We start from the raw sequence: 25,493 nt of genomic DNA, 5'->3' as shown, positions 1-25,493 counted from the left end.
ATTCCAGTTAGTCGCTGCTGCTTAAGAAACTACATTAGCACTCTAAGGACAAAAGCAGCATCACATGCTTTTGTGGTTCAGGATTTAGGGATGGACACCATGGGAATAACTCTTTCTGCTTCCTGAAGAACAAGCTTTCAGATAGAAACAAATGGCTCAGTGGGCTGTGTGTAAGAAAAACTTCACCACAGTTAGACAGGTACGATTCAAGATTATTGTAATGAGGAGACAGACTGAACTGAACTCCTCTGAAACAAAAAGTGGAAAAGATTTTAAGCACTAGAGTGAGTTGGTGGACAAGTATTAGAGGATGTTAGATGGAGATTGGTCAATGATTAGGCTGTCTATATTTGTTAAGTTAGGCTCCAACACTCTGACAGAGACTAGGAAACAGGGGTGCTATATTTCTTGATGATTATATTGGGACCCTGAAAGAATACCCCGTTTTGACATACTGAGTACTTTTTAAAATGTAATTTAATTTTTGTTTAGGTTTTTGCCATAGGGTATGTGTGCTGGAGAGAAACAGAGAAAGACAGAAAGATGGGAAATGAGAAATAACCACCACAGGGGATGGCCATGCTGCAGTCCTTTCTCCTCTAGTCTCCTCTCTGGATTTTAGGCATGCACACATACATATCTGGTGCTTCCATGTGGGAATCCAGCACTTTAATCACCACATCACCTACTAGCTCTAAACAGGCTGGGTATTTTGAAATAAAGAAGCAGCCTCAGAACCAGTGTTTCCTGCCCAACCACCAGCCCTGTCACTCCAACCCTCTACCACTACCTCCACCCTGTGTCTCATCTCTCTGTCTCTCCTGTTTACTTGTCTGATTAAGAAAAGTTCCTCTACAATGGATGCAGTTGCCTTGGGCCCCTTCCTTATAGTCTCATCCAAGAACATTAAATTACAAGAAAGAAGATCAATATTCACATAACACTCAGAGCCTAGACAACTTTGTCCCAGGCTTCAATTCTTCATGCCCTATTTGTCTTTCTTAAAAATAATTTATTATTCTTCTAAAAATCTCCTACTTTTCTCCACTTTCCACTCCCCTATGAAAAAAGAATATTTAAGCCTCAGTCATCTGGTCCTTCTCTGAGTTAAGTATTTTTTGTAACTTGTGTGTGCCTGCACATTAAAAGAGTGTGAGCTTTTTCTCCTGTTTTATCGTTTCAATAGATTATAAAGCATCTTAATTGCAATCATTCCAAGCTGGACTTTTTTTCTTTTTTTTTTTTTTTTTTTTTAACAGGGGAAAGCACGTATGCAGTCCCCCACTACCACAAATTACGTGGTCGAATTTCCTGCATTTGAGGAAATTGCGGGATCAGCACACCCAGAGTGCAATGGATGAGCTTCACCCTGGGGAAATCACCTTTGTGATCATGGTATCTCCCCTGCCAGGTAAGTATCCAAGCTGATCTTTTTAAATATTATTTATTTCCTCTATGAGTGAAAGGGACAGTAAGAGAGAGCAAGAACATCTCAACAGAGTCTTGATGCTGCAATCAATTTGCCCACAGCAAGCCCTCGGTTGTGGGCATGTGTATGTAAAGTGTACTGTGGGAAGTCTCTAGACGAAATGAGAACCTTTCCATGTGGGATTGGCTCACAGAGTACTATGTTTTACCAGTATGCCACAGTCTGCAGTCTGACTCCTTAAATAGACTTTTTTTTTTTTTTTCTTTAGAGAGAGGGGTTTTTGTTATAGGGTGTGTGTGCTCTCCAGAGAGACAGAGACAGAAAGCAAGAAATCACCCCCTAGGGTATATGGCCATGTCGCAATCCCTTCTCCTCCGTTTTCTTCTTGGAATTTTGAGCATACATGCATATGTGCCTGGCATGAGTTTCAAGCTACAGGGTCTGGGATTTGAATTGCAGTCAGCCACTTGGGAGTCCAGCATCTTAAGCAATACTCCACCTGCTGGCCCCCTAAACTGACTTTAAAATGGAGCCAGTGAGTGGCATGGCTGACCATGGTTCAAGTTCCAGATCCAGTTGCTTAAGAATCATGCTGGGTTTGTGTGTACATATGCACAAAATCCTGAGAGGAGAATGGAGGAGAAGGGATTGTAGCATGGCCTTCCCCTCTGATGGGTAATTTCTTACTTTTGCTCTCACTATCTTTCTGTTTCTCTCCAGCAAGGGCATACACCCTATGGCAAAACCTTAGGAAATAAAACAAAACAACAACAAAACAACAAACAAAAAACCCCAGGATCTGGGAATATAGAACTAGCTACACAAACACAATTATTTTATTACATAAAAAATAATTATTATGCCCCTAATAATCTTTTAGTTTCAGTGATCAGACACCTACTGGAAGCAAAGCAAAGGAGTGCATGTTCTTATATGTAACCAAATGTCTTGAAGTTCTGGTACCTGTTCCAAACCCATTTAGTAACGTGGACTTTTACCCTTTTAGTCCCCACTGAATGCAGGTAAAATTGAGGCTTAGGAACTTCAGTAGATAACTATACATTCTATAAGTATTGATATCTTTATAACATCTAACTATATACATTAGAAGTAAATAGGTTTGTGTACACACACAAATGTATGTATACATACAGGGAGAGATTCCAGTTAGTCGCTGCTGCTTAAGAAACTACATTAGCACTCTAAGGACAAAAGCAGCATCACATGCTTTTGTGGTTCAGGATTTAGGGATGGACACCATGGGAATAACTCTTTCTGCTTCCTGAAGAACAAGCTTTCAGATAGAAACAAATGGCTCAGTGGGCTGTGTGTAAGAAAAACTTCACCACAGTTAGACAGGTACGATTCAAGATTATTGTAATGAGGAGACAGACTGAACTGAACTCCTCTGAAACAAAAAGTGGAAAAGATTTTAAGCACTAGAGTGAGTTGGTGGACAAGTATTAGAGGATGTTAGATGGAGATTGGTCAATGATTAGGCTGTCTATATTTGTTAAGTTAGGCTCCAACACTCTGACAGAGACTAGGAAACAGGGGTGCTATATTTCTTGATGATTATATTGGGACCCTGAAAGAATACCCCGTTTTGACATACTGAGTACTTTTTAAAATGTAATTTAATTTTTGTTTAGGTTTTTGCCATAGGGTATGTGTGCTGGAGAGAAACAGAGAAAGACAGAAAGATGGGAAATGAGAAATAACCACCACAGGGGATGGCCATGCTGTAGTCCTTTCTCCTCTAGTCTCCTCTCTGGATTTTAGGCATGCAAACATACATATCTGGTGCTTCCATGTGGGAATCCAGCACTTTAATCACCACATCACCTACTAGCTCTAAACAGGCTGGGTATTTTGAAATAAAGAAGCAGCCTCAGAACCAGTGTTTCCTGCCCAACCACCAGCCCTGTCACTCCAACCCTCTACCACTACCTCCACCCTGTGTCTCATCTCTCTGTCTCTCCTGTTTACTTGTCTGATTAAGAAAAGTTCCTCTACAATGGATGCAGTTGCCTTGGGCCCCTTCCTTATAGTCTCATCCAAGAACATTAAATTACAAGAAAGAAGATCAATATTCACATAACACTCAGAGCCTAGACAACTTTGTCCCAGGCTTCAATTCTTCATGCCCTATTTGTCTTTCTTAAAAATAATTTATTATTCTTCTAAAAATCTCCTACTTTTCTCCACTTTCCACTCCCCTATGAAAAAAGAATATTTAAGCCTCAGTCATCTGGTCCTTCTCTGAGTTAAGTATTTTTTGTAACTTGTGTGTGCCTGCACATTAAAAGAGTGTGAGCTTTTTCTCCTGCTAATTTGTCTATTGCAATTTTATCTCACTAGACTTAAAGATTAGAGCCTTCAGAGAATAAAGGGAAAAATTCTCTTTATTCTTACAGTTACACCGAAAAAGAATACCTACGAGGTCCTTGAGGTAGGCGGTCATGAGTTATAGAATTGGAAAAAGGGTAAGAGAGTGACGTCCCAAAGGAGTACACAAAAAACTGCACGTTTTCTAAAATAAATGGTCTAAACCACAGTGTCCTAGAGTCAAAAAGAGTCTGGTCTGAAGTTTAGTCAAGTGCAGGGTAACCTTAAGCCTGTCTTGGTCAGTTGCCGTTTTGACTAGGGTCATATGTCTAGGGGCTTCACTCTGGATGGCAATGCTTTCCTTGGTTCTTCTGTCACATCTGCTGGTCCTGATGCTTTCTTCATTCACATGTCTGGTTCTTGATCTGGGATGGCTAGAATGATGGAGGTGTTCTGGTTTCTCTTTATCTTCACAACATCTCTCTTTGGGAGGCTTCAACTTCCTTCTATCATGGTGGTCTCAGAATGGTCATATTTCTTACACGGCAGTTAGCTTTCCCCAGAGCAAGCATTTCAAGAAGCATAGCAAAAAATGCACAGCATGTAATGATCCAGTTTCTGAAGTCTAAGAGTGTCACTTCTTTCACATTTTCTTTGTCAAGTCACTAATTTAGCTTATATTGAAAGAGTGGATTATTGAAGATGACAGGTGGTGTGATGGTTAAGGCACTGGACTCCCCATACAGCCAACTACAACTTGAGTCCTGGTCCCAGTGCCTTGAAAAATCACATGTGTGTGTGTGCTTGCCCAAAATCCCAAGAGAAGAATGAAGAAAAAGGAATACTGCTACTGACACAGGGATGCAGGGATGTGGGAGTGCAAGGGTGATCAGAAACAGCACCCACAGCTGAACACTGGTTCTTGTCTCATGCTCATGACAAATTAGAGGTGTTCACACAGGGAAGGGAGAGTTTATTAAGAGAGAGAAGGAAGAATAGAGCTCCCAAGCAGGGAGTGAGTCCTGGAAAATGGGTTGCTGAGGAGAAGCTGGGACAGGGGTTTTTTACCTGGGTCAGAGGGACTTTGTTTGGACTAGTTTTCAAGTGGGACTTGTGCATGTATTTCCCTCATGGTGGAGGACACTTGCTAGATGGGTCTGGTTATCCTCCTCATTTTGGAGTCACAAGAAGGTCAGGAAATTCTTTGTCTAAAAATTTGGGGCCATAAAAATCAGTATCTTATCTTCTTCCTAGGTTGTGATAAGGCTTGGAAAAAAGTGTTTGTTTTAGGTCATGCAGCCTAGGTTAATCTCAGAGCCACTATTACAGCCATCTTTCCAGAGCCAAGCAGCTGTGTTTTCATCTTAAAACTTAGCCATTTTATGATTCCTTTTTGGGTCTATATCCTAACTTTAATTTTAGGGTCCCGTCTTCTTCCTCAGTGTTAACACCCCTCCTGGGGGATGATTTATCACTTTCCCTCTCTGTCTTTCTATCTCTCTCTGGTGAGTACACACACCCTACGGGAAAAAACAAAAACAAAAAACTAACAAAACCAGACTCGGTTATAATACTCCACTTTTTAATGAGACAAATGGCAAAGAATAACCATTTTTAATCTACCATCTGTGTGTGTGTGTGTGTGTGTGTGTGTGTGTGTGTGTGTGTTGTTAAACTAAACTATTTTGTTGGAAAACAGCTGCTGGACTCTGCACGCATTTTTTTGAATACACCAAAATTGAACATGTTAGACAGTTTTTCTGAGCTGGTTGCTAAGTTACAGCTAGTCACACTAACCGTACTTCAGTTAGTTAAAGGAAGCCCACCTTTTACGCTGTTTGCGCAGCCTACTATCCAGCCGTACCAATCCAATTATTTCTCTACTTCATTCCTTCACTTTGTTTTTGTACGTCACTTTCCCATTCCAGAACTTGAAATACCAAGTTGACCACAAGGTTATCCGAAGTTGCTTAGAAGTTGGTCTGGGACAGGACCAGGAGTTGGCATAATGGCTATGTCACTGAACTCCCACGTAGTCGACTGCAGTTCAAGTCCCAGACCTGGTGGTTTAAACTCACACCGGGCATGTGTGTATGCATGCCCAAGATCCCGAGAGGAGAATGGAGAAGGGATTGTGGCATAGCCATCCCCCCTAGGGGGTGATTTCTAACTTTCTGGAACCAGCAGTTAGTGTAATGGCTATGTCGCTGCACTCCCATGTAGTCGACCGCGGTTCGAGTCCCAGACCCGGTGGCTTAAACTCATGCCGGGCACGTGTGCGTGTGTGCCCAAGATCCCGAGAGGGGAATAGAGGAGAAGGGATTGTGGTGTGGCCATCCCCCCTGGGGGGTGATTTCTCACTTTTTGTCTCCCTGTCTCTGTCTGTCTGGTGAGCGCACGTACCCTATAGCAAAAACCTCTCCAAAAAACAAAGAAAAGAAAAGAAAAAAAAAAAAAAGAAGTTGGTCTGGGAAACTGCCTGGTTTGAATCATGTCAAGATTTGCTCAATTAAACTTCACTCAAATAAATTTTTTTTTTCCTTTTAACAGGGTGCATGTGTGTGTTTGTTTGTGTGTTTTTCAATGGAACTCTGCAGAAATAATTAAAACAGTTTATTCTAAGCATAAATATGAATGACCAAGGCCCAGAAACACAATCCTTGGTAGTTCTGAGAAAATATTTCAGAGTTCTCAGTTGCAATGGCTCTTTTATTCAGTCCTGGGATGGGAGGCACAAACAAAATTGTAAATCAACATATGGGGCCTTTATATTGGTCTGTCCCAAAAGGTGGAACATCTGAAAGTGGGGGTTACAGGTCATAGGTAAGTTTAAAAATTCTTAAGTTAGTAGTTGGCTAAAAGCACATGTCTTTGCCTCCAAAAGACCCAGAGTGAACAGAAAAGATTGCCTGATTTTAACAGAGATAAGAAAGTTTTATTTATTAACAATGTGATGATGTGCCAGAGTCAAGATGCAGGGAGTAGCCCATGATCATTAGACCAACATGGTATGTTATAACGTGACTAATGTTTGTACATGAAATTCCATCTGGCCCCATGGAAAGAAATTCAAATAGTAAGAGTAGTCAGAAATCAGTCCTCAGCTTGCATAGTTGGTTGTATGTTGTAAGTTATATGACATAAGTGCAGAACGTGTGCATTTCATCCAAGTGTGGAATCAGGTAAGAAGCGTAACTGAAAATGAAATATACTCCAGAGGTGACAAATGCAACAAGTGTTGAACAGGGAATTGATTGTCCTGGTTCCTAGTGCAGGGTTTGTTACAATTAGCTATCTGACCTTAGGTAAATCAGTTAATCTTAAAGGCTCCATCTTAGTCTAAAATTCAGTTACTCCAATTACCAGTACCGCCTTGATTTGTATTATTAAGCATGAACTGAGAACACATATAAAAGGCTTAGTAACCACCCTCATTAATTCACCATTAAACATTTGATCATGGTAATTTAAGTACTTTGAAACCCTGGGAAGAAAAACAATATATTAAGGATAGATGTGACTATTGTAAATAGTAATAGAAAATACATTTCTTCTTAATGAATCTATTCCAAATGAGCTTCTTCAATATTCTCCTGTTCTTCTGTACATTGGGGAGGTTTCTGTTTGGTTTTGACTTTATCAGACTTCCAGGTAGAGCATTCTCACCTTTGCAGAAGTAGGAGTCATCTCATTGATTGTCTTGAGTAAAAGGAAATGGCTCATGCATCTTTTCTACATTATAACAAATGTCCCTTTGCATTATAATTGAATGGTGATTGTTGTGTTCAATCAATGGGAAAGGTTAAAGGAGCTTCTCTGCCAGCATTTTTAATGGAGAAGTCGATTAAGATTCAGTTTAATCATTCTGGCTGCCTCAGAATTAAAGCAACAAAGACCATCAATGGCACTATAATTACTAGTCTTTCTGTAAGTTTACACTGCTATTTATGCAGCTATAAATTTTATTATAATGCACAATGCATCTAGGTTAACTTGCTTTATTTGCAATGTAAAATATTTGCTTTAATTGTGTGAAGAAAGAAGTTGCTCTGATAAAGTATATGTAATTCAGTCCAATAATTTTTTAAAAGCTTGAGAGTCTAAGTGAATCAGTATGATACTCTGTGTTAAATAGTTTAAAGTCATGGCCTTAACCTTGGGACACTTGAGACATATTTCAGTTTATTGAACATGGAGACTAACATCTCTCCCAGGTGACTGTAAAGGGTCAAATGTATTATTCTAATCCCTGTTCCAAACAGAGAAAAGGTCATTATACAGTACCTACTGCATGCTGTATAGAATGAAAAATTCACACTGGGGGCGTGGGTGCAAATCTATTTTAGACTTGGCCTTTAAAATGTTTTTTAAATTGAATGATTAAGTGGTGATGAACCAGAAAAAATACCTTGAAATTGATCCCATTTATTAATTAGTTTGCACATGTAAAGGTCTTTCCATAAATAGTCAGAAGACTAGAGAAAATTGTTCTTCTTGAATGGAGGAATGACTTTCAAATTAACCTTTTTTTCACTATAGAAATAATGCTTATAAATGCACTTACTATCATCCAATAGTTTGTTTCATTCAATATATATGTAGACAGAGGCCTGTAGGGGAGTGTGTCTTAAGAGTTTATACTTCACCCATGGTAACAAGCTAACTGTAGGAAGCAACTCCAAAGAGTCATTAATTGAAGAATTATATAAAACTGGTACTATTGTCTTGAAAATATCAGCTTTGCTCTGATCTTTGTAGTAATATTTTGAAAAGCAATGCCTCAGTGAATTTGAGATATCTGAATTCAATGAAAGAACCTGAAGAGCAAACAGGAGAAAATTTGTGAGATGCGAAGAAACATTACTTATCCTTTCATTCATTTTGGAATAAGGAGCCCTACTGAAGGAGAAAGCATACAAAAGAAAATAAGTCGCTATCATTCTCTAATTTAAAAAAATATTCAAACTTTTCTAGTCACTCAGACCTTCCAGAATTTTCTTCTAACTAAAGGAAAAGGGAAAAAAAAATATGCATTGTTAGTGCTAGAAGAGGATTTTCATCCTCAGTATTACCAAATTCAACTGAAGTTCCCTTGCCTGTGCACCATAAACCAAACCATAGACAAGGACTATAATGAAGGAAAGTACAGCTTTATTTCCATGCACAAAGCAATGCTGAAAAAGCCCAGTCACTCAAAGGAGTTCCAAGCATACACACATTTCTAATGGCAAATTAAGGATAAGGGTCTCGGGCACACCATCAACTCAATGATTTTCCAAGAGATTCTAATCATCTCATGGGCTTTTTTGATCCATGGGGCTTTAGGTCATTAATCTCCATCTCGTGAGTTTCACATCCTCTAAAACATTAAACTTATTCCAGACATCGAATAGGTACAACTGAGGTCTGGAGATTCAATCATTTCTTTGGGCCATTAGAATTCAAATGGGTCTTGCATCCTAAACAGCTTGGAAAGATACTTTACTTTTAGTTCAGCTCTTACTAATCTTCACTTTGAGGAATTTCCATTTTCCCACATTACAAGGAAAAACTGTAGGGCCCAGTCCTTTAAGGAGGTCCCTGATTGGTTTCATCAACATCTTCATTTTGTTTTTATAGCAGAAGAGGCTGAGAACCTCTGAAATGCATACATTTTCTCAAATTACAAACCTAATTGGTAGATATATGAGAATGGAAACCATTTCTGGCTTTTCTATGTCAGTCTGGCTCCTCTACATTGTCACAGTTGTTGAGGACAAACTACATTCTAGCCTATGTTTGACTTTCAAAGGCATTAAATTCTAAACCTACATATGTTTTGGCTTGGATATATCCAGTTGCTAGTCCTTTTCAAAGATGAGTAACATTTACCTTTGATTTCTCTACAAGAAACTGTGATAAAAACTAATACATTTATGGACCTTCTATGTGTTTATGAGTATATAAGGTATTTTAGATACTTGGAACTTTTAGCACTATCCTGTAGGTATGGTTGACTCAGTTATTAATATAGAAATACATCCAGAGGAGTAAATAACTTGCCCAAATTTATAAATTCTACAGTTGCTAGCCAAGGTTTTTCTGATTTAAAACCCATGCTGTTTCCACGACAACGTGGCACATTCTTGGTAACAGTGGTTGCAAGGTCTTCAGGTTTAGACAATAAAGTATTCATACTACACCTTTGATTGTCAGAGAAATCCATATCAATTGATTTTTTTTAAATTATGCATGCATTTTTATAAGTTTTTCCTCTCATTTGTGAACATACAATGCATTTCAATTTCACTAATAAAGTACTATGTTTTTTTCTGTTGAAATTATGAAAATTGGATTTCATCGTAAAGTGTATTAGGAAAGATAGATAATTAGAGTCATAGAAAAGCTTTTATAATAACAGATTCTTTGGATACATAAATATTTTTTCTATTACATATAAATAGTTTATTTCTAATATCTAAATACGTTACAAATGGCCAACATTTCTATTAAAATACTCTAAGAATTATACTTGATGTACTGTAAATAATCTTTACCATCGACTAGATTTGGTTGACTCTGTTAAAAAATGAATCTATAAATTCAATGCTTATAAAAACCAAAAGCAATAATTGAAAAAATGAAAACATTTAACACAAAAAACAATGTACCATTAAGCCTACACTAATTGAAGTTCCTATCCTATACAGAATTCAGAATTTGTGAAGCAAGCCTATTACTTGGTTAGAAGTTAATGCATTTACTTGTAGCTAAATAAAATATAAGCCTATTAAATAGTGACAATTTAATAGACACTCTCTCAATTAGAGCATTCTAGTGTATAAGTACAGAATTAAACCTAATAAACACCAAGAAAGTATCCTTTCTTATGTATAATTCTTTATATAGGTCTATTTATGTGTGTGTGTGTGTTTCTGTGTGTGTGCGCATGTAAGAGCAATGGAATTCCAATAAGCACAAATTTCTTATTGTCATTTATTCATTAATTAACATTTTCATTGTTTTGACTTAAATAGTACAGAACAATTATGAAACACTTTCAGTACTAACGTGGGTCTCAGGCATGTTCCATAAAAATATTGTAGAGAGAATAGTCATATTTATACCATTTACATAGTATGTTGGCCACTATAGCAAATAAAATCCATTAAGGTGGCTTTACACAATAAATATTAATTTCTTCTCATATGACAATAATTATATAACAGCACTCCAACAAATGTAGTAATATCAACCTGACTCATAGCACCTCAGGGCCAATCCTAGGGGTTTGTTTATGGGAAATAACCCAGATAGATAGTTCATTGAAACCACCAATTGACCACAGCCTAATGTGCATGGTACAAATATTCTGCCAATTTATTTAGGATATAGAAAAAGTCATGTACAGAATACCTGGCTTTATTGAACTTTGTCTACCATATTAAGATGTTGGACATTCTTGGGAACCAGCAGTTAGCGTAATGGCTATGTCGCTGGACTCTCACGTAGTCGACCGCAGTTCGCGTCCTGGACCCGGTGGCTTAAAACTCATGCCGGGCACGTGTGCGTGCATGCCCAAGATCCCGAGAGGAGAATGGAGGAGAAGGGATTGTGGCGTGACCATCCCCCTTGGGGGGTGATTTCTTGCTTTCTGTCTCTAATGTCTCTCTCTGTCTGTCTGGTGAGCGCACGCGCCCTATAGCGAAAATCTCTCTCTCAAAAAAAAAAAAAAAAAAAAAGATTTGGACATTCTTTTACAGAAAAAAGAAAATTATCAGGCTAAAAGAGAATGACAAAATCAGATTTGTATTTAGACGTTCCTATTGAAATTATAAAGATTAGTTTATTGAAAGGCTCTACCCACAGCAGAAAGACAATTTGTGAAATCCTAGCCAAAATAAGGAGAGAGTTGAAAGGGGAAGGACGTTCAGAGACATGGAGAGAACAGATGGAAGCTGGTTGGCCGGCAATAGGTTGGATAAATAATCGAGAAACTTGTATTAATCTAAGTATTCTAACTTCGACAAATGAGTGCCACTAACATTTTCATGAGTAGTGGAACTTTTCATTTTTTCTTTTATTTCTAATATTATTTGAAGTTATTGACTGTATTCACTAGTTTCAAAAAAACGCCAAAGCCACTATCCTTTTTCACTTAGATTTATTTAGGAAAATGAAGTCGAGGTGATGAGAAATTTTTATTATCTGGTAAAGTTTGTCCTTTTAGGTATGTCCAATAGGCTGCTTATGCTTTGACCTTTTACTCCAAACTCAGTCTAGTACACTAATGAAAACAATGCTGAAGTGTTTAGGGTGATGTATGCTGATGTTTGCAACATATTTGAAAGGGATCAAAATCGAAAGGGATTGTTGGTAGATATGTTATTTAAAAATATCAAAATTTAAACATTTATAGACTTTAGGAAGTAGGCAGATGAGTGGTTACCATGCAATCTTTTATCTTTCTGATTAAAAATATTCATATATTTTATTGGAGAAAAAACATTCCATCAGCCTTCGGTCTACCCAGCTCTGATTCTAGCCTCAACATTCTGAGGCTTGATATACTTCCCCAACCCCAAGAGTGAATGTACTACCTTGGCTGAGACCCACATCAACCTGACAGAGTCTCTGTGTACACATTATCTACCATACCTTACTTAGAGTTCTTTTCAAGTAATTTTCTTCTGGACATAGAAGGAGACTGTTCATTCATAGAGAATTTTCAAGATTGGGACCAGCAGTTAGCATAATGGCTATATTGCTGGACTCCCATGTGGTTGACTACGGTTCGTGTCCCAGACCCTGTGGCTTAAAACTCACGCTGGGCTCGTGTGCGTGCATGCCCAAGATCCTAAGAGAAGAACGGAGGAGGAGGGATTGTGGCGTGGCCATCCCCCCTGGGGGGGTGATGGGGTGATTTCTCCCTTTCTGTCTTTCTGTCTGTCTGGTGAGCGCACGCTCCCTATAGCCAAAACCTCTCAATAAAGAAAAATAATAATTTTCAAGATTGTGAAGTAAAAAGCAAGAAATTCTCAGGTTCCATGGAGACGCCTGAGAGGATTAATCCAACACCAAAAAAGAGTCAAAGCCAGCACAAAGGGAAACCGAGTCTTCTGTGTACTGAGACATTTAACTCCTGGGATATTATGTGCCTCGTTCAGATTCCTATAGTCATTAATGCTGTCCGTACACCTGTAGCCGTTTCTTTTGTCCTGCATGCAATTACAGAATGGTCTTAGTGAATCCTTCCTTTTGAAATGTCACTTTACTAACTCTGGTCTAAGTTGAGATTCTATGTCTCATAACCAAAAGAATATTTGACTAACACAAGAGCTGACATATGCGCACATTGTGGAAAGTAGAACTCTAAAATGATGCCCATCCCCTTATACGATCCTATCCTTTTGACTATGGAATTGTAAGACCTGTAACTCACTTCTAGACAATTGGATATGGAAGAAACTTTCCTTCGATTACCTCAATCTATATTAGACTCTGTTTTACAAGGACTGAACAACAAGATTCTTCTGCTGGCTGTTAAGTAAGCTGTCATGATGTGAGAGGACCTGGAAAGGACTACCGGACAGAGAATTCTCATTGGCCACTGGTAGATGAATGACCCCCATTGACAGTCACCAGAAAAGGGGGAACTGCAGTCTTAAAATGCATAGCACTTAATTCTACCAACAACCAAAGCAAAGTTAGTAGAGACCCTGAGCTCCAGAAAAGAATGCAGCCTGACTGGCTCTTTAATTGCAGCCTTTTTTAAAACAAAATTGCTATATGGCACATGTGCTCACACACATGCGAGAGAGAGAGAGACATGAGAAATTACCCCTCATAGGGTGATCACATACAATCCCCTCTTCTCCATTATACTCTCAAGATTTTGGGCATACACACACACACACACACACACACACACTCACGCACACACATACATGCACCCTGAATGTTTTTCAAGCTTCTGGGTCTGGGTCTCGAACTGCACAGTCAGTGACGTGGAGTCCATTTGATCTTTGAAAACCCTGAGAAGAAGTTTTGCTCATCTGTGCCTCAACTTGTAACACAAAAAGATTGAATTTTTTTTTTTTTGGAGAGATTTTCACTGTAGGGCGTGTGTGCTCACCAGACAGAGAGAGACATAGAGACAGAAAGCAAGAAATCACCCCCCAGGGGGGATGGTCACGCCGCAATCCCTTCTCCTCCATTCTCCTCTCGGGATCTTGGGCACACACGCACACGCGCCTGGCGTGAGTTTTTTTAAGCCACCGGGTCCAGGACGTGAACCGCGGTCGACTACGTGGGAGTCCAGCGACATAGCCATTACGCTAACTCCTGGTTCCCAAAAAGACTGAATTTTTAAATTATTTTTATTTTTTTAATTTCATTTTCTTTTATACATTCAATCACATTATTATTTGGCTTACAAAATGGATATTTCTTTTTTTTCTCTCTCTCTTTTTTGGAGAGGTTTTCACTATAGGGCACGTGCGCTCGCCAGACAGACAGAGACATAGAGACATAAAGTGAGAAATCACCCCCCGGGGGATGGTCACACCGCAATCCCTTCTCCTCTATTCTCCTCTCAGGATCTTGGGCACGCACGCACAAGCGCCCGGCGTGAGTTTTAAGCCACTGGGTACGGGATGCGAACCGCAGTCGACTATGTGGGAGTCCAGCGACAAAGCCATCACGCTAATTGCTGGTTCCCGACAAAATGGATATTTCAACAGGTGAACATTTCTCTCTATCCAGTTGATAAAACTACTAAATATTTTTCACAGATAATACCACATTTCTTTGTGCCATTAATGCTTTGCCTCCCTATTTTTCTTCTAAATGTCCTTCCTCTGACCCTCTTCTTTCACACACACTGTATCTGGTATTTACAACTATATACTGTGTTTCGATATCCTTTAGCCAATTAGTTTTTTGATTTTTTTAAATGTATGTTTGTGACATGCTAAGTTTGAGGGTTGTTATCCAGCAACAGAAAATGAACACAGAATATGAACACACACCACATGCCCGTTACTACGTTCTAGTTTTAGTCTATTATCTCATAGAATTTTTACACCAATTTTGAATCTTACATTTTACCATTACAACCATTTAACTGGTGATAAGTCTGATACAATGGAGGTTTAAAGGATTTAATTACAATATCAACACAGTTACGTATGGTTAAGCTCAAATTCAAAACAGGCAGGCTCCAAAGTCCAGGGGTCACTCTGCCTCATAACATCATCCCCCAATTTTTTCCTTATTCATATATCGAAATCATTTTATCTTAGTATAAGTCAGGACTATAGGAAAAGCCTACAAATTGCTTTTGCATGACATTCTTTTGTCTGTACTTCTCTTCCCCAAAATATTTCCCAAAATCGTGTTGCCACATTGTCTTGAAATTATTTGATGGCTTCAAAATATTGGGATTATCTTCAAGGCTTTCTGTAATTTGGCTATGTAGGTTCAACCACAGGAAGCTTAGATGTGAAATAGAATGTTCACATACTTGCCTCGGTGGGTATGAAAAGGCTGCTTCTTCAGGCTTAATGGACTGAGCTAAACTATGACTGTTCTATTTAATATAAGAATAAGACTGGGACAGCAAGTGGCATGGTAACTAAAGAACTGAATTTTCACATGGCTAGCTGAGGTTCAAGTCCTGGATCCAGTGGTTCAAATTATGGACTCAGTAACTTGAAAATCACATCAGGCACAACAGGCACGTTTGTACATATGCCCAAAATCCTGAGAGTAGAGGGGATTGTAGCATCACCATCCCACCTGGGGGATGATTTCTCAGTTTCTCTCTGTCTATCTGTCTCTCTCGGGTGAGCACACATGCCCTATGGCAAAAAAATTAAAAAAAAAAAAAGAGAGAGAGAGAGAACAAGACCGAATAATACATCTAAATGCTAACGCTAACAGGCTTGTGAGTATTAAGGAGATGAGTGTGCCAGAATGGAAATCATATGGGCGAGGAATTCCCCTTCTGTTGACCACAGAAGGTATAGGCATAATCTATCAAGAACAGAATGCATGCCATACTTTGTTCATTAGCATTTAAAGAGGATGTTTGGCATCAGACAACAAATACAATACTTGCAAGATCTTGGCAGACGAATATTTGTCAGTTAAGGACAATCCACAGCTTTTAAGAAAAAGACTAATGCCCAATGTTATGTTGAAATTGTTTCATTTTCGCTAACTAAAATTAAATTAAACTAATTAAAACCATTCCTTTTTCAAATACCATATTTCCATCATGGTAATCAAATGGTAAGAAAAGAAATAAATACTCTTTAAGCAGCAGGGAGGAAATATGCTTCAGAAACTCTAAAGAGCTGTCAGATCACAATAACTTAGCAAATCAAATCTGAAAAAATTAAAGTAACCAAAACATGCTATTTAGTGAATGTAGCAGTCAGGACAGTTCTTTGTGGAAGCTGACTAAGCCTAAGGAGATAAGAAAGAAGCTTGATGTTGATTGGATTACAACATATAACCAGTTTTACTTTGACCCTTATTTGGTTTGTTACTCATAACGTTCACATTTGCACATATCAAGATCTTAACAATTTCTTCATAGTATGATTTATACACACACACACACACACACACACACATCTAAATTGGGTTTCGCTTGGAGCTGCCACCATCAAAATTGATGCGATATAAAAATAAATGTTAGTTTGTGAGATTTGGCCACTTAAAAATACAATAAAATTTGAAATGTGATGCAATATGGTAATTTTTCTTAACAAATGTATATGTGACTAAAACATAATTTATAAATGACAATATATAAATATTAAATTATAATCAAATTAATGTATATATGTGGAAAGAAAAGCACACTAAACATAGATTTAAATATATAAAACCCCATGTTGGTAATGATGAGGTGAAACTGAAGTTCATACAATGCTGGGAATACGAATTGGTACAGACATTTTAGAAAACAGTATTGTTGTGGATGATAATATTCCTTTTAATCTAGTAATTCCTCTTATATAATCAGAAAAATATAGAAAAATATGTATCCTCACAGTATTATTTACAATGATAATTCGATATAATATCAGTATTCTAACAAAAAGCTAAAAATGAGTTATTTTTTTCATAGAGTATCATCAAGCTATTAATATAGTGTCTAGAAAAAGAAATTTATTCTGTGGCTAAAATAGTTATGATTACAGGACCAGCAGATGGCATAATGGTTATTTCACTGAACTCCCACATGGCCAACCACAGTTTGAGTCCCAGACCTGGCAAATTAAAACTCATGCAAGGAGCGTGTGTGTACATGCCTAAAACCCTGAAAAGAGAATGAAGGAGAAGGGATTGTGGCATGACCATCTCCTGCTGGGTGATTTTTCCCTTTCTTTCTCTCTGTTTCTTTCTGTCTCTCCAGTGAGTGCACGTGCCCTATTGCAAAAATCTCTCAAGAGTAGAGAGAAGGATAGCAGGAGAACAGGTAGAGAGGCATGACATTAGTGGGACACAGAAGTGGTTTATTGCCTGTTGATGATAACATGTATGGTATTCTCAACTGGACTGGTCTGAGAAGTATTTCCTGTTGGGTAAATTCGTTTTTACAATCCAAATGATATATGGTGATTGAATGTTTAAAAAATAATGAGAATAAATAATAATAATAATCTGAAAAAAATGATGACAAGCTATTTGATGATGATGTGGATGGTAATGTTTTTGTATTGACTTATATGGTAATTGTGCTGGAAAAAGAAATGTAATACACTGTAAAGACATATGTGATTAAATGAAATATAAAACTTATGAAAATAAAGTTACGATTACTTAGTCACATATTTATTCAACTAACTTAATGAACTTCTAATACATACTAGAAACTAAGATAGGTACTTGTACTGAAAATGCTTGCAATCTATAAATAAATAAGCCAAGTAAATTATTGTACATTTTTTGATAGGAGAATGTACTGAGAACATTGAGGAATAAAGATAGTTATGGTGACTCCTGGCATGGAGATGAGGAGGCTTTAGGAAAAAGTTTTATGGAGAAGGCAAATCATACAGCAAATCTTGAAAAAGCAATTCTATGATATTCATTAGAAAGACACAAAAAGCCATAAATAAAATCAAGAGAATGATTTCATTGTCTTGGTATATACAAAGCGATATACACAGAGCTATATACTTAATTGTAAGTATATAGCTCTGTCTATGTCATGGTATTATGAGGGACCGTTAATTTCTTAATTATAATTTTATATATTTTTTATTATTTTACAATAACAGGGATGATGGTTATTTTTGTTTTTTTTGTTTTGTTCTGTTTTTTTTTTTTTTGAGAGATTTTTGCTATAGGGCACATGTGCTCACCAGAGAGAGAGAGAGAGAGAGAGAGAGAGAAGAAAAAAAGCAAGAAATCCCCCAGGGAGAATAGCCATGCCACAATCCCTTTTCCTCCATTCTCCTCTCAGGATTTTGAGCACACGTGCCTGACATGAGTTTCAAGTTGCCAGGACTGGCACTCAAACCAGGGTCAGCCATATGGAAGCCCAGCACCTTAACTACTTGGCCACTTTCTGGCCCCAATTATTATTATTTTTATTGCCAGAGAGCATGTGCACTCACTGGAGAAAGAGAGAGAAAGTGGCAAAGTCAGAAAACACTGCCGTAGGGCATGGTCATGGCACAATACCTTCTCCTATGTTTCTCCCTCTTGGGGATACTGAGAATGCCACACGTGTGCTCAGAACATTTTAATATAGGATCTGGGATTCAAATCACACAGTTTACCATGTAGGATCCAACTGCCTTAAACAGCATGGCCCTGGCTCATTTTTCTTCCAGCTTTACTGAGGTACACTCAACAAAGAATAAGGGTATACAAAGTGATGTATTGGCATATATATACATTGTGAAATGATTACCACAGTCAAGATAATTAACATACCTATCTTCTCACATACTTAACATTATGTGTGCGTGTGTGTGTGTGTGTACATGCATGCACACTTAGATAGTGAGAACACTTGAGATCAGCTCTCTTGGCTGAGTAATAAGACCCTCATTAAATATGGTCCCTTGACCTTAGCCCTCCCAAATTATAGCTAATAAAACCTTTATACTTTGTAAATTACCCAGACTCAGGCGTTTCTGTTATGGGCAACAGAATGGGCTGATACAACTGGATTCCAGTTTAGTTCTATTTTTACCTTTTGGAGTACCCTCTGCCCTCTTGTTCATTATGTTATAAGGATGAAGGACATTTTAACATGTCTCAGAAGGGACAGAAAAACCTCTGGGTCTCTAGGCATAAGAGGGTACTAGGCACTGATTCATAATTAAAATAATTTTTAAAATAAATATAAAAGAATCTGCTAGATCTTTATTCATATATTTGGAGATGATTTTTGTGCCAAGGGTGCTGGTTCCTGGTATTCCCAATCCTACAAACCTAAGTGCCAAAGAGGCACTCCACTTCCAGAGGGCCTCGCGGCTGGGACCAAATAGGGCAGAGTCCCGGGTGCAAATCAGCTTTTACATTGTTCCCCTGTGTCATGTGAAAACATTAGGTTCTACCAAACAACCTTCTTTCCACAGGATTAGAGAGCAATCCTTAGGTTTTGCAGGGTCCAAAATAGTCAATCAATCATCATCTTTTCCTCTACAACTTTTATACCTATCCTTAGATGAGTAACAAAACTATTTTTTCATTCTTATTTAGTAAACATAAAAAACAACAAAGGCACTTTGGAAGATCCTAGATGCCTTTAAATTTCAGAATTTCAGTTCAGGTTCAGGTTAAGATTCCTGCCTTACAGTTTGAAATGTGAAGAGATTAAGCCAAGAATGAGACAAAACATACAAAGACTCAAGAAGGACTATCGGCAAAGATTAATGGAAGTGTTACGATACTAAAATATTCCATTGGGAGAAGAGAGCTCTTGCTCAAATCGTGTATTAATTATGACAATTTGTATAATGCTAATCTTGGCTTATGTACTCATTGGCTCTTGGTTAAAACCAAGCAGTGTTTGCTTTTGAGAACCAAGTGGAGACATGTACAGTGAGATTGAGCCTAGGAACCAAGAGTCCGAAAGCATTCTTGCCTATAGAAAAGGGCAACCAGAAGAATAAACAGCCAAGAACGACAAGATTGAATGTAACAAGAAGGAACTGAAGGATGAAGGACATTTTAACATGTCTCAGCAGGGACAGAAAAACCTCTCTGGGTCTCTAGGCATAAGAGGGCTGAGAAGAGATGACATTAAACCCCTCCTCACTCTTTGTTATAGTACAGTAACTGCTGACCTTATCATTCTGGAAAATTAAATAATCATTCAAAGGGATGAGCAAGAAAATGGTGAACTTTTACTTTTAACTCATAAACTCTCAGGTGGTCCCAGGTATCTCTGCATTATTCAAATATTATCTATTGAAATTGAGAAACTACAATGAACCAGATGCTGCCCCAGGGGCTAGAGATGCAAAGATGAGTAAAAAAATAGTATCAAGTCAGATCAGGGAAACAAACATGCAGAAAAATAATTACACTACAATATGATAAATGCTGTTGGGTGATAACATTATTTATAAAATGAGTTGAGATCAGAGGGACTGAAAACCTCCTGGGGAAGGTAAAGGAGACTTCAGACAAGAGGGGATATTTAACCCGTGTCTCAAAAGATAATTTGAAAGCTTATGAAGGAAAGAAGACAGTAAAGGGCCTGCCAGGCAGAGGAGATCATGAACAAAGGCACAGAGGCATGAAAAAGATGACACTTTTTATGAAAGGGTATCGAGCAATTGGATCATATGTTGAGCACAGCACGGGGCATGATTGGATAGGAGCTCATTTTATGAGACAAATGTAGCTGTGTTAACTCAAACTGGACTAGTTCAGTACAAGAAAAAAAAGAAAATCTGCAGAGTAGTTCCACTTACTTCATAGATAAAACAACCTGAAAGAGATTGCAGCACATTGAACTCAGTAGTGTATTAAAAAATACAAAAAGACTAATAGACCCTCTGTGGAGAAGACTTTGGAGCTGAGAAAACTGGCTCACAAACTCTGCTAAAAATTACAATCATGCCTTTTGTATTTTTCAACTGATTATAAAATATTAAATAGTATTTTCAGATTTCAAACGTTACAAAAATATCTAATGTTAGAAAACAAAGTTACAATGTAATTCCACTTTGCAAAGATAATCACAAAAGCAAGTTCACATTTTAATTTGTGTGTACCATAAAAATACCCCTCTAACTCTAGTTTTGTATTTTGCCTATATTTTATCTTTATATACAAAATAAGACTACTGTAGTTTACTTTTCACTATCCTACAATTGCAGCAAAATATTTTACTCTATATAGTTATAGAAGTATAAAAACATTTTAGTTGGAAAAATTCCTACAGGTAAATATTTTGAATTCAAGAATATGTTGGTAGGCTATAAAAACTGACCTTAGGGGAACCAGCAGTTAGCGTAATGGCTATGTCGCTGGACTCCCACGTAGTCGACCGCGGTTCGTGTCCCGGACCTGGTGGCTTAAAACTCACGCCGGGCGCGTGTGCATGCTGTGCCCAAGATCCCGAGAGGAGAATGGAGGAGAAGGGATTGCGGCGTGACCATCCCCCCTGGAGGGTGATTTCTCGCTTTCTGTCTCTATGTCTCTCTCTGTCTGTCTGGCGAGCGCACGCGCCCTACAGTGAAAATCTCTCAAAAACAAAAAAACAAAAAAAAAAACAAAAAAACTGACCTTAAAAGTATATATATTTTTGGGACCAGCAGATGGCATAATAGTTATGTTGTTGAACTCACACATAGTCAACCACTGTTCAAGTCCTGGACTCGGTGATGTAAAACTCATGCCAGGTGCATGTGCATGCATGCCAAGATCCTGAGAGAAGAATGGAGGTGAAGAGATCACAGTCTGATCATCCCCACAAGGGAGTGATTTTTCACTTTCTGTCTCTCCAGTGAGTGCATGCACCCTATAGCAAAAATCTCACCAAAAACAAACAATATATTTTCCATTTCTTAATGCAGAATATTATCAATCTTAATAAAATATTTGCTAAGGACTTATGATGGCTTGGATAATTATTTGTCTCCCAAAGTTCATACTTTAGAATTTCTCTCTTATGTCTCTTGGGCAAGCACACACACCCAACAGCAAAAAATCTCTCTAAATATACATAAAAAAAAGAAAGAGAAAGAAAGAAAGAAAGAAAGAAAGAAAGAAAGAAAGAAAGAAAGAGAGAGAAAGAAAGAAAGAAAGAAAGAAAGGAAGAAAGGAAGAAAGAAAGAGAGAATTTGATCCAATGTGATGGCATTGGGAGGTGATGAGACAGTGGTAGTGGGTAGTAATTGATTATGGGAGTATGGGCTTCTATGAATGGATTAATGCTATCTTTTGTGAGACCAAGTGAGTTCTAGATTATGTGAGAAGAGGTTACTCTTCATTCGAGCATTGTTATAAAAAGAGATTACTTTCCCTAGGCTGCTCTGTCTCTGCATGTACCTGCTATCAAGATCCTCTCTGCTTTCAGCTCTATTGTAATGTAGGCTGGCCTGATACTAGCCCTATTCCTTTGGACTTTCCAGAAGGCATTTGCCTATAAAGTATGTCTATAGACATAGCACACCCTTTTGTCTAAGACTCATGAGTCAAATAAACCTCTATTTCATTGTAAATATCTTGTTCTCAAGTACTTTTCTTTTCTTTCTTTTTTAGAGAGATTTTTGTTATGGGGTGCATACACCCATAGAGAGACAGAAAGCAAGAAATCAAACACACACACAGACCCCATGGGAGAGAGCTATGCCACAATCCTTTCGCCTCCATTCTCCTCTCAGGATCTTGGGCACAGATGCACACGCCCCCTGCATAAGTTTTAAGTCACCGTGTCTGGGACTTGAAGCTCAGTCAACTACATGGGAATCCAGCAAGGTAACCATTACACCATCTGTTGGTCCCCTCAGACATTTCTTCTGTAATTTTTAAATTTTTTCAGAATTATTATATTTAACTGTATTTATTTATTTATTTATTTTAATTTGACCAGAGAGGGACAGAAAAAGAGAGAGAGATAGAGAGAGAGGGAAAGTGAGAAAACAAGCTGCCAGGTCTGGGACTCAAACTGTGGTCAACCATGTGGAAGTTCAGTGTCCTTAACCACCACACTACCTGCCGGTCCCTTCACGTATTTCTTTTAACAATATAATGGTGGACTAAGACAAGAACTTCAAATATATTTTTCCTTGGCTTACCTTACATTTAAAAAAAATTTCCCAGTGGACACAAGCACTCACCAGAGAAAGAAAGAAAGCAAAGAGAAAAAAAGAAGAAAGTACACCCCCCACACACAGTGCAATAGAGGCATAGTTATGACATTATCCCTTCTTCTTTTTTTCTCCATCTTGTTGGGATTTTGGCCATGCATGCACACATGCCCATGATTTTTAAGCCACTGGGACTGGGCTTTGAACCATGCAGTCTGCCATGTGGGATCTGGTTCTCTTTACTATTAGATCATAGGGCTGGCCCACTTTTTTTGTATTTTTAATGATGGTAACCACATTTTTATATATTCATTTAATGGTCTTTTCATGGTTTTGTTCATTTTGGGGGCATTAGGTGATTATTGTTATTGACTTATAGGGACATTTTATATATTTTCACTCATATTTATTGAAAGTCTAATATGTGCCAGGTACTTTCCTAGGCAATGGAGATAGGATAAAGAAAAAAAGAGATAGTCTTACCTATTAGACGCTTACAATCAAATTCTGGGGAGTACTAATGAAAGGAACATATATGCTTATAATGGAAATGCTTTATTAAAAATAAATCACTAAGGGTGATGAGAAATGCTATTTTAGGTAGCTGGGGTATCAGGAGAGATCCTTCTCATGAAGTGAGATGTGAGTAGATTGGTAAGTGAAGAGATGGACTTTATGCATATTCACAACTGCAAGGTTTGAGTCCCAGATGCGGTGGCTTGAAAAACATACCAGGCACATATACTTATGTGCCCAAACTCTTGGAAGGGGGAAAAAGTAAAGAAGGGATTGTAACATGACCAAGTTCCATGGGAGGAGAGAGGTGCTTTCTTACTTTCCCTTTGTCTCTCTCTATCTCTGTCTTCCTGTCTATCTCTGCCATGTGCCTCTGGCAAAATTTTAAAAACAAGAACAAAACAGGTAGACAAATAGCTTAGTCATTTATTTGAACTTATATTTACTTATTAATATTATGAATGAATAATTAAATCTTCACTTCCCATAAGATAACAACTTAGCAGACTTTATTTCTTTTACATTACAATAGGGTGTGAAGAATTTTAGAAGTAGATTATTGCTATTTTTTCTTACATTACATATTTCTGCAATAAGACTCCTTTGATAGTTATTACATTAAACCTTACATACAGAATAATTTTTTTTCTTAGAGTTAAAAATATTTCTGTGCCATAAACTTCCTAATTAATTTGTTATCTTCCAACTTGAAAAGTTTATCATAACATAGTTTTCATTTGGCTGGAATACTTCCTTGAAGATCTTTAAAATTTTGCTTTGTGGAAGTATTACTGCTCAGGGCCAGCTGGTGATGTGATGGTTAAGACCACTGGGTCCTACATAGCCAACTGTGCTGTTTGAGTCTTGGATTTGGTGTCTTGAAAAATATGCTGAGCACATATGTGTGCTTGCCCTAAATCCCAAGAAGAGAATGGAGGTGAAGAGATTTGCAGTGTGGCCATATCTCCTGAAGGGTGATTTCTCATTTTCCCTGACTCTTTGCTCCCCTCTCCTCTAGTGACCACACATGTCATAACAAATTAAACAATAAAAAACTATTATTTCCTAATATCATTTGGCCTTCAAATGGTCTTTCAATGAGGAAATAATTTTCTGCTTAAATCTTCTTTCTTTCTCAAGTCTTACCTTTCTATTATTCCTGTCTTATGTTTTCTTTCATAGTTAGAAATCCAGTGCCTCTACACTCTAGTACAATTTCTGAAGTTGGATTTTAAGATCAGTAACTCTGATAGGGACCACATCTATTGCATTAATTTTTCCTTCTTCTTGGGGTTTGTTCTTATGTTTTTGATTCTGCAAAAGTCTTTTATTTCTATTTCTTGGTTTACTCTTTCATGGAGCATCCTGGATTCAATCAATAACATTTTTAATGCCATTATCTTTCAATTATTACTGAGACCAAAGAATAGATATTTTATATATTGTTCTATATCCTCCATTACAATGTCAGTAGAAGACACTTAATCTGTGAAGATCAATTCCCTCTTGTAGCTTCTGACTCCTATTACATAGGCAGTGAGTCTTCATTGTACAAACATAGTGAGAAACACAGGCAAGCAAATGCAAGCAGAAAGCTTGTACAGCCAATTGGGTAAGAGTGCCTAGGTTTAAATTCCAGCTCTTTACTAGTACCTAGATAATGTATCTCTGTTTTGTTATTTATTAAATAAAGATAATTAGCAGGATAAAACTCATAGCATCATTATGATGATTAAATATACAGAGATCCTAGCTGGTGCTTGGTACATAGTAAACACTCAAGATAGTATTAGCTTTCAAGATGACAGTGTCTTGAGCTGTAATGCATCTTTTATCCCCTGTGTAGTATATGTCTGTCTGCCTACAGGGTTTTCTTTTCTTTTTCTTTTTTTGGAGAGGTTTTTGCTATACAACACATGTGCTTGCCAGAAAGACAGAGAGAGACA

The 25,493-nt window shown here is 37.7% G+C and overlaps 1 non-coding gene across 1 annotated transcript; it reads right to left on the bottom strand.

The window, feature by feature from the left end:
* Positions 1-1,256: 1,256 nt before the first annotated feature.
* LOC114009765 (U1 spliceosomal RNA) lies at positions 1,257-1,419 on the bottom strand. Its single transcript, XR_003551153.1, has one exon. It is a non-coding gene; the product is annotated as a U1 spliceosomal RNA (small nuclear RNA).
* Between the last annotated feature and the right edge of the window lie 24,074 nt (positions 1,420-25,493).

Source organism: Tupaia chinensis, unplaced genomic scaffold (genome assembly GCF_000334495.1).
Source record: "Tupaia chinensis unplaced genomic scaffold, TupChi_1.0 Scaffold000620_1, whole genome shotgun sequence".
In the NCBI taxonomy this organism is placed as follows: Eukaryota; Metazoa; Chordata; class Mammalia; order Scandentia; family Tupaiidae; genus Tupaia; species Tupaia belangeri.
Note: the sequence above shows the minus strand (reverse complement) of the source record. Positions and strands in the feature narration are given on the sequence as shown.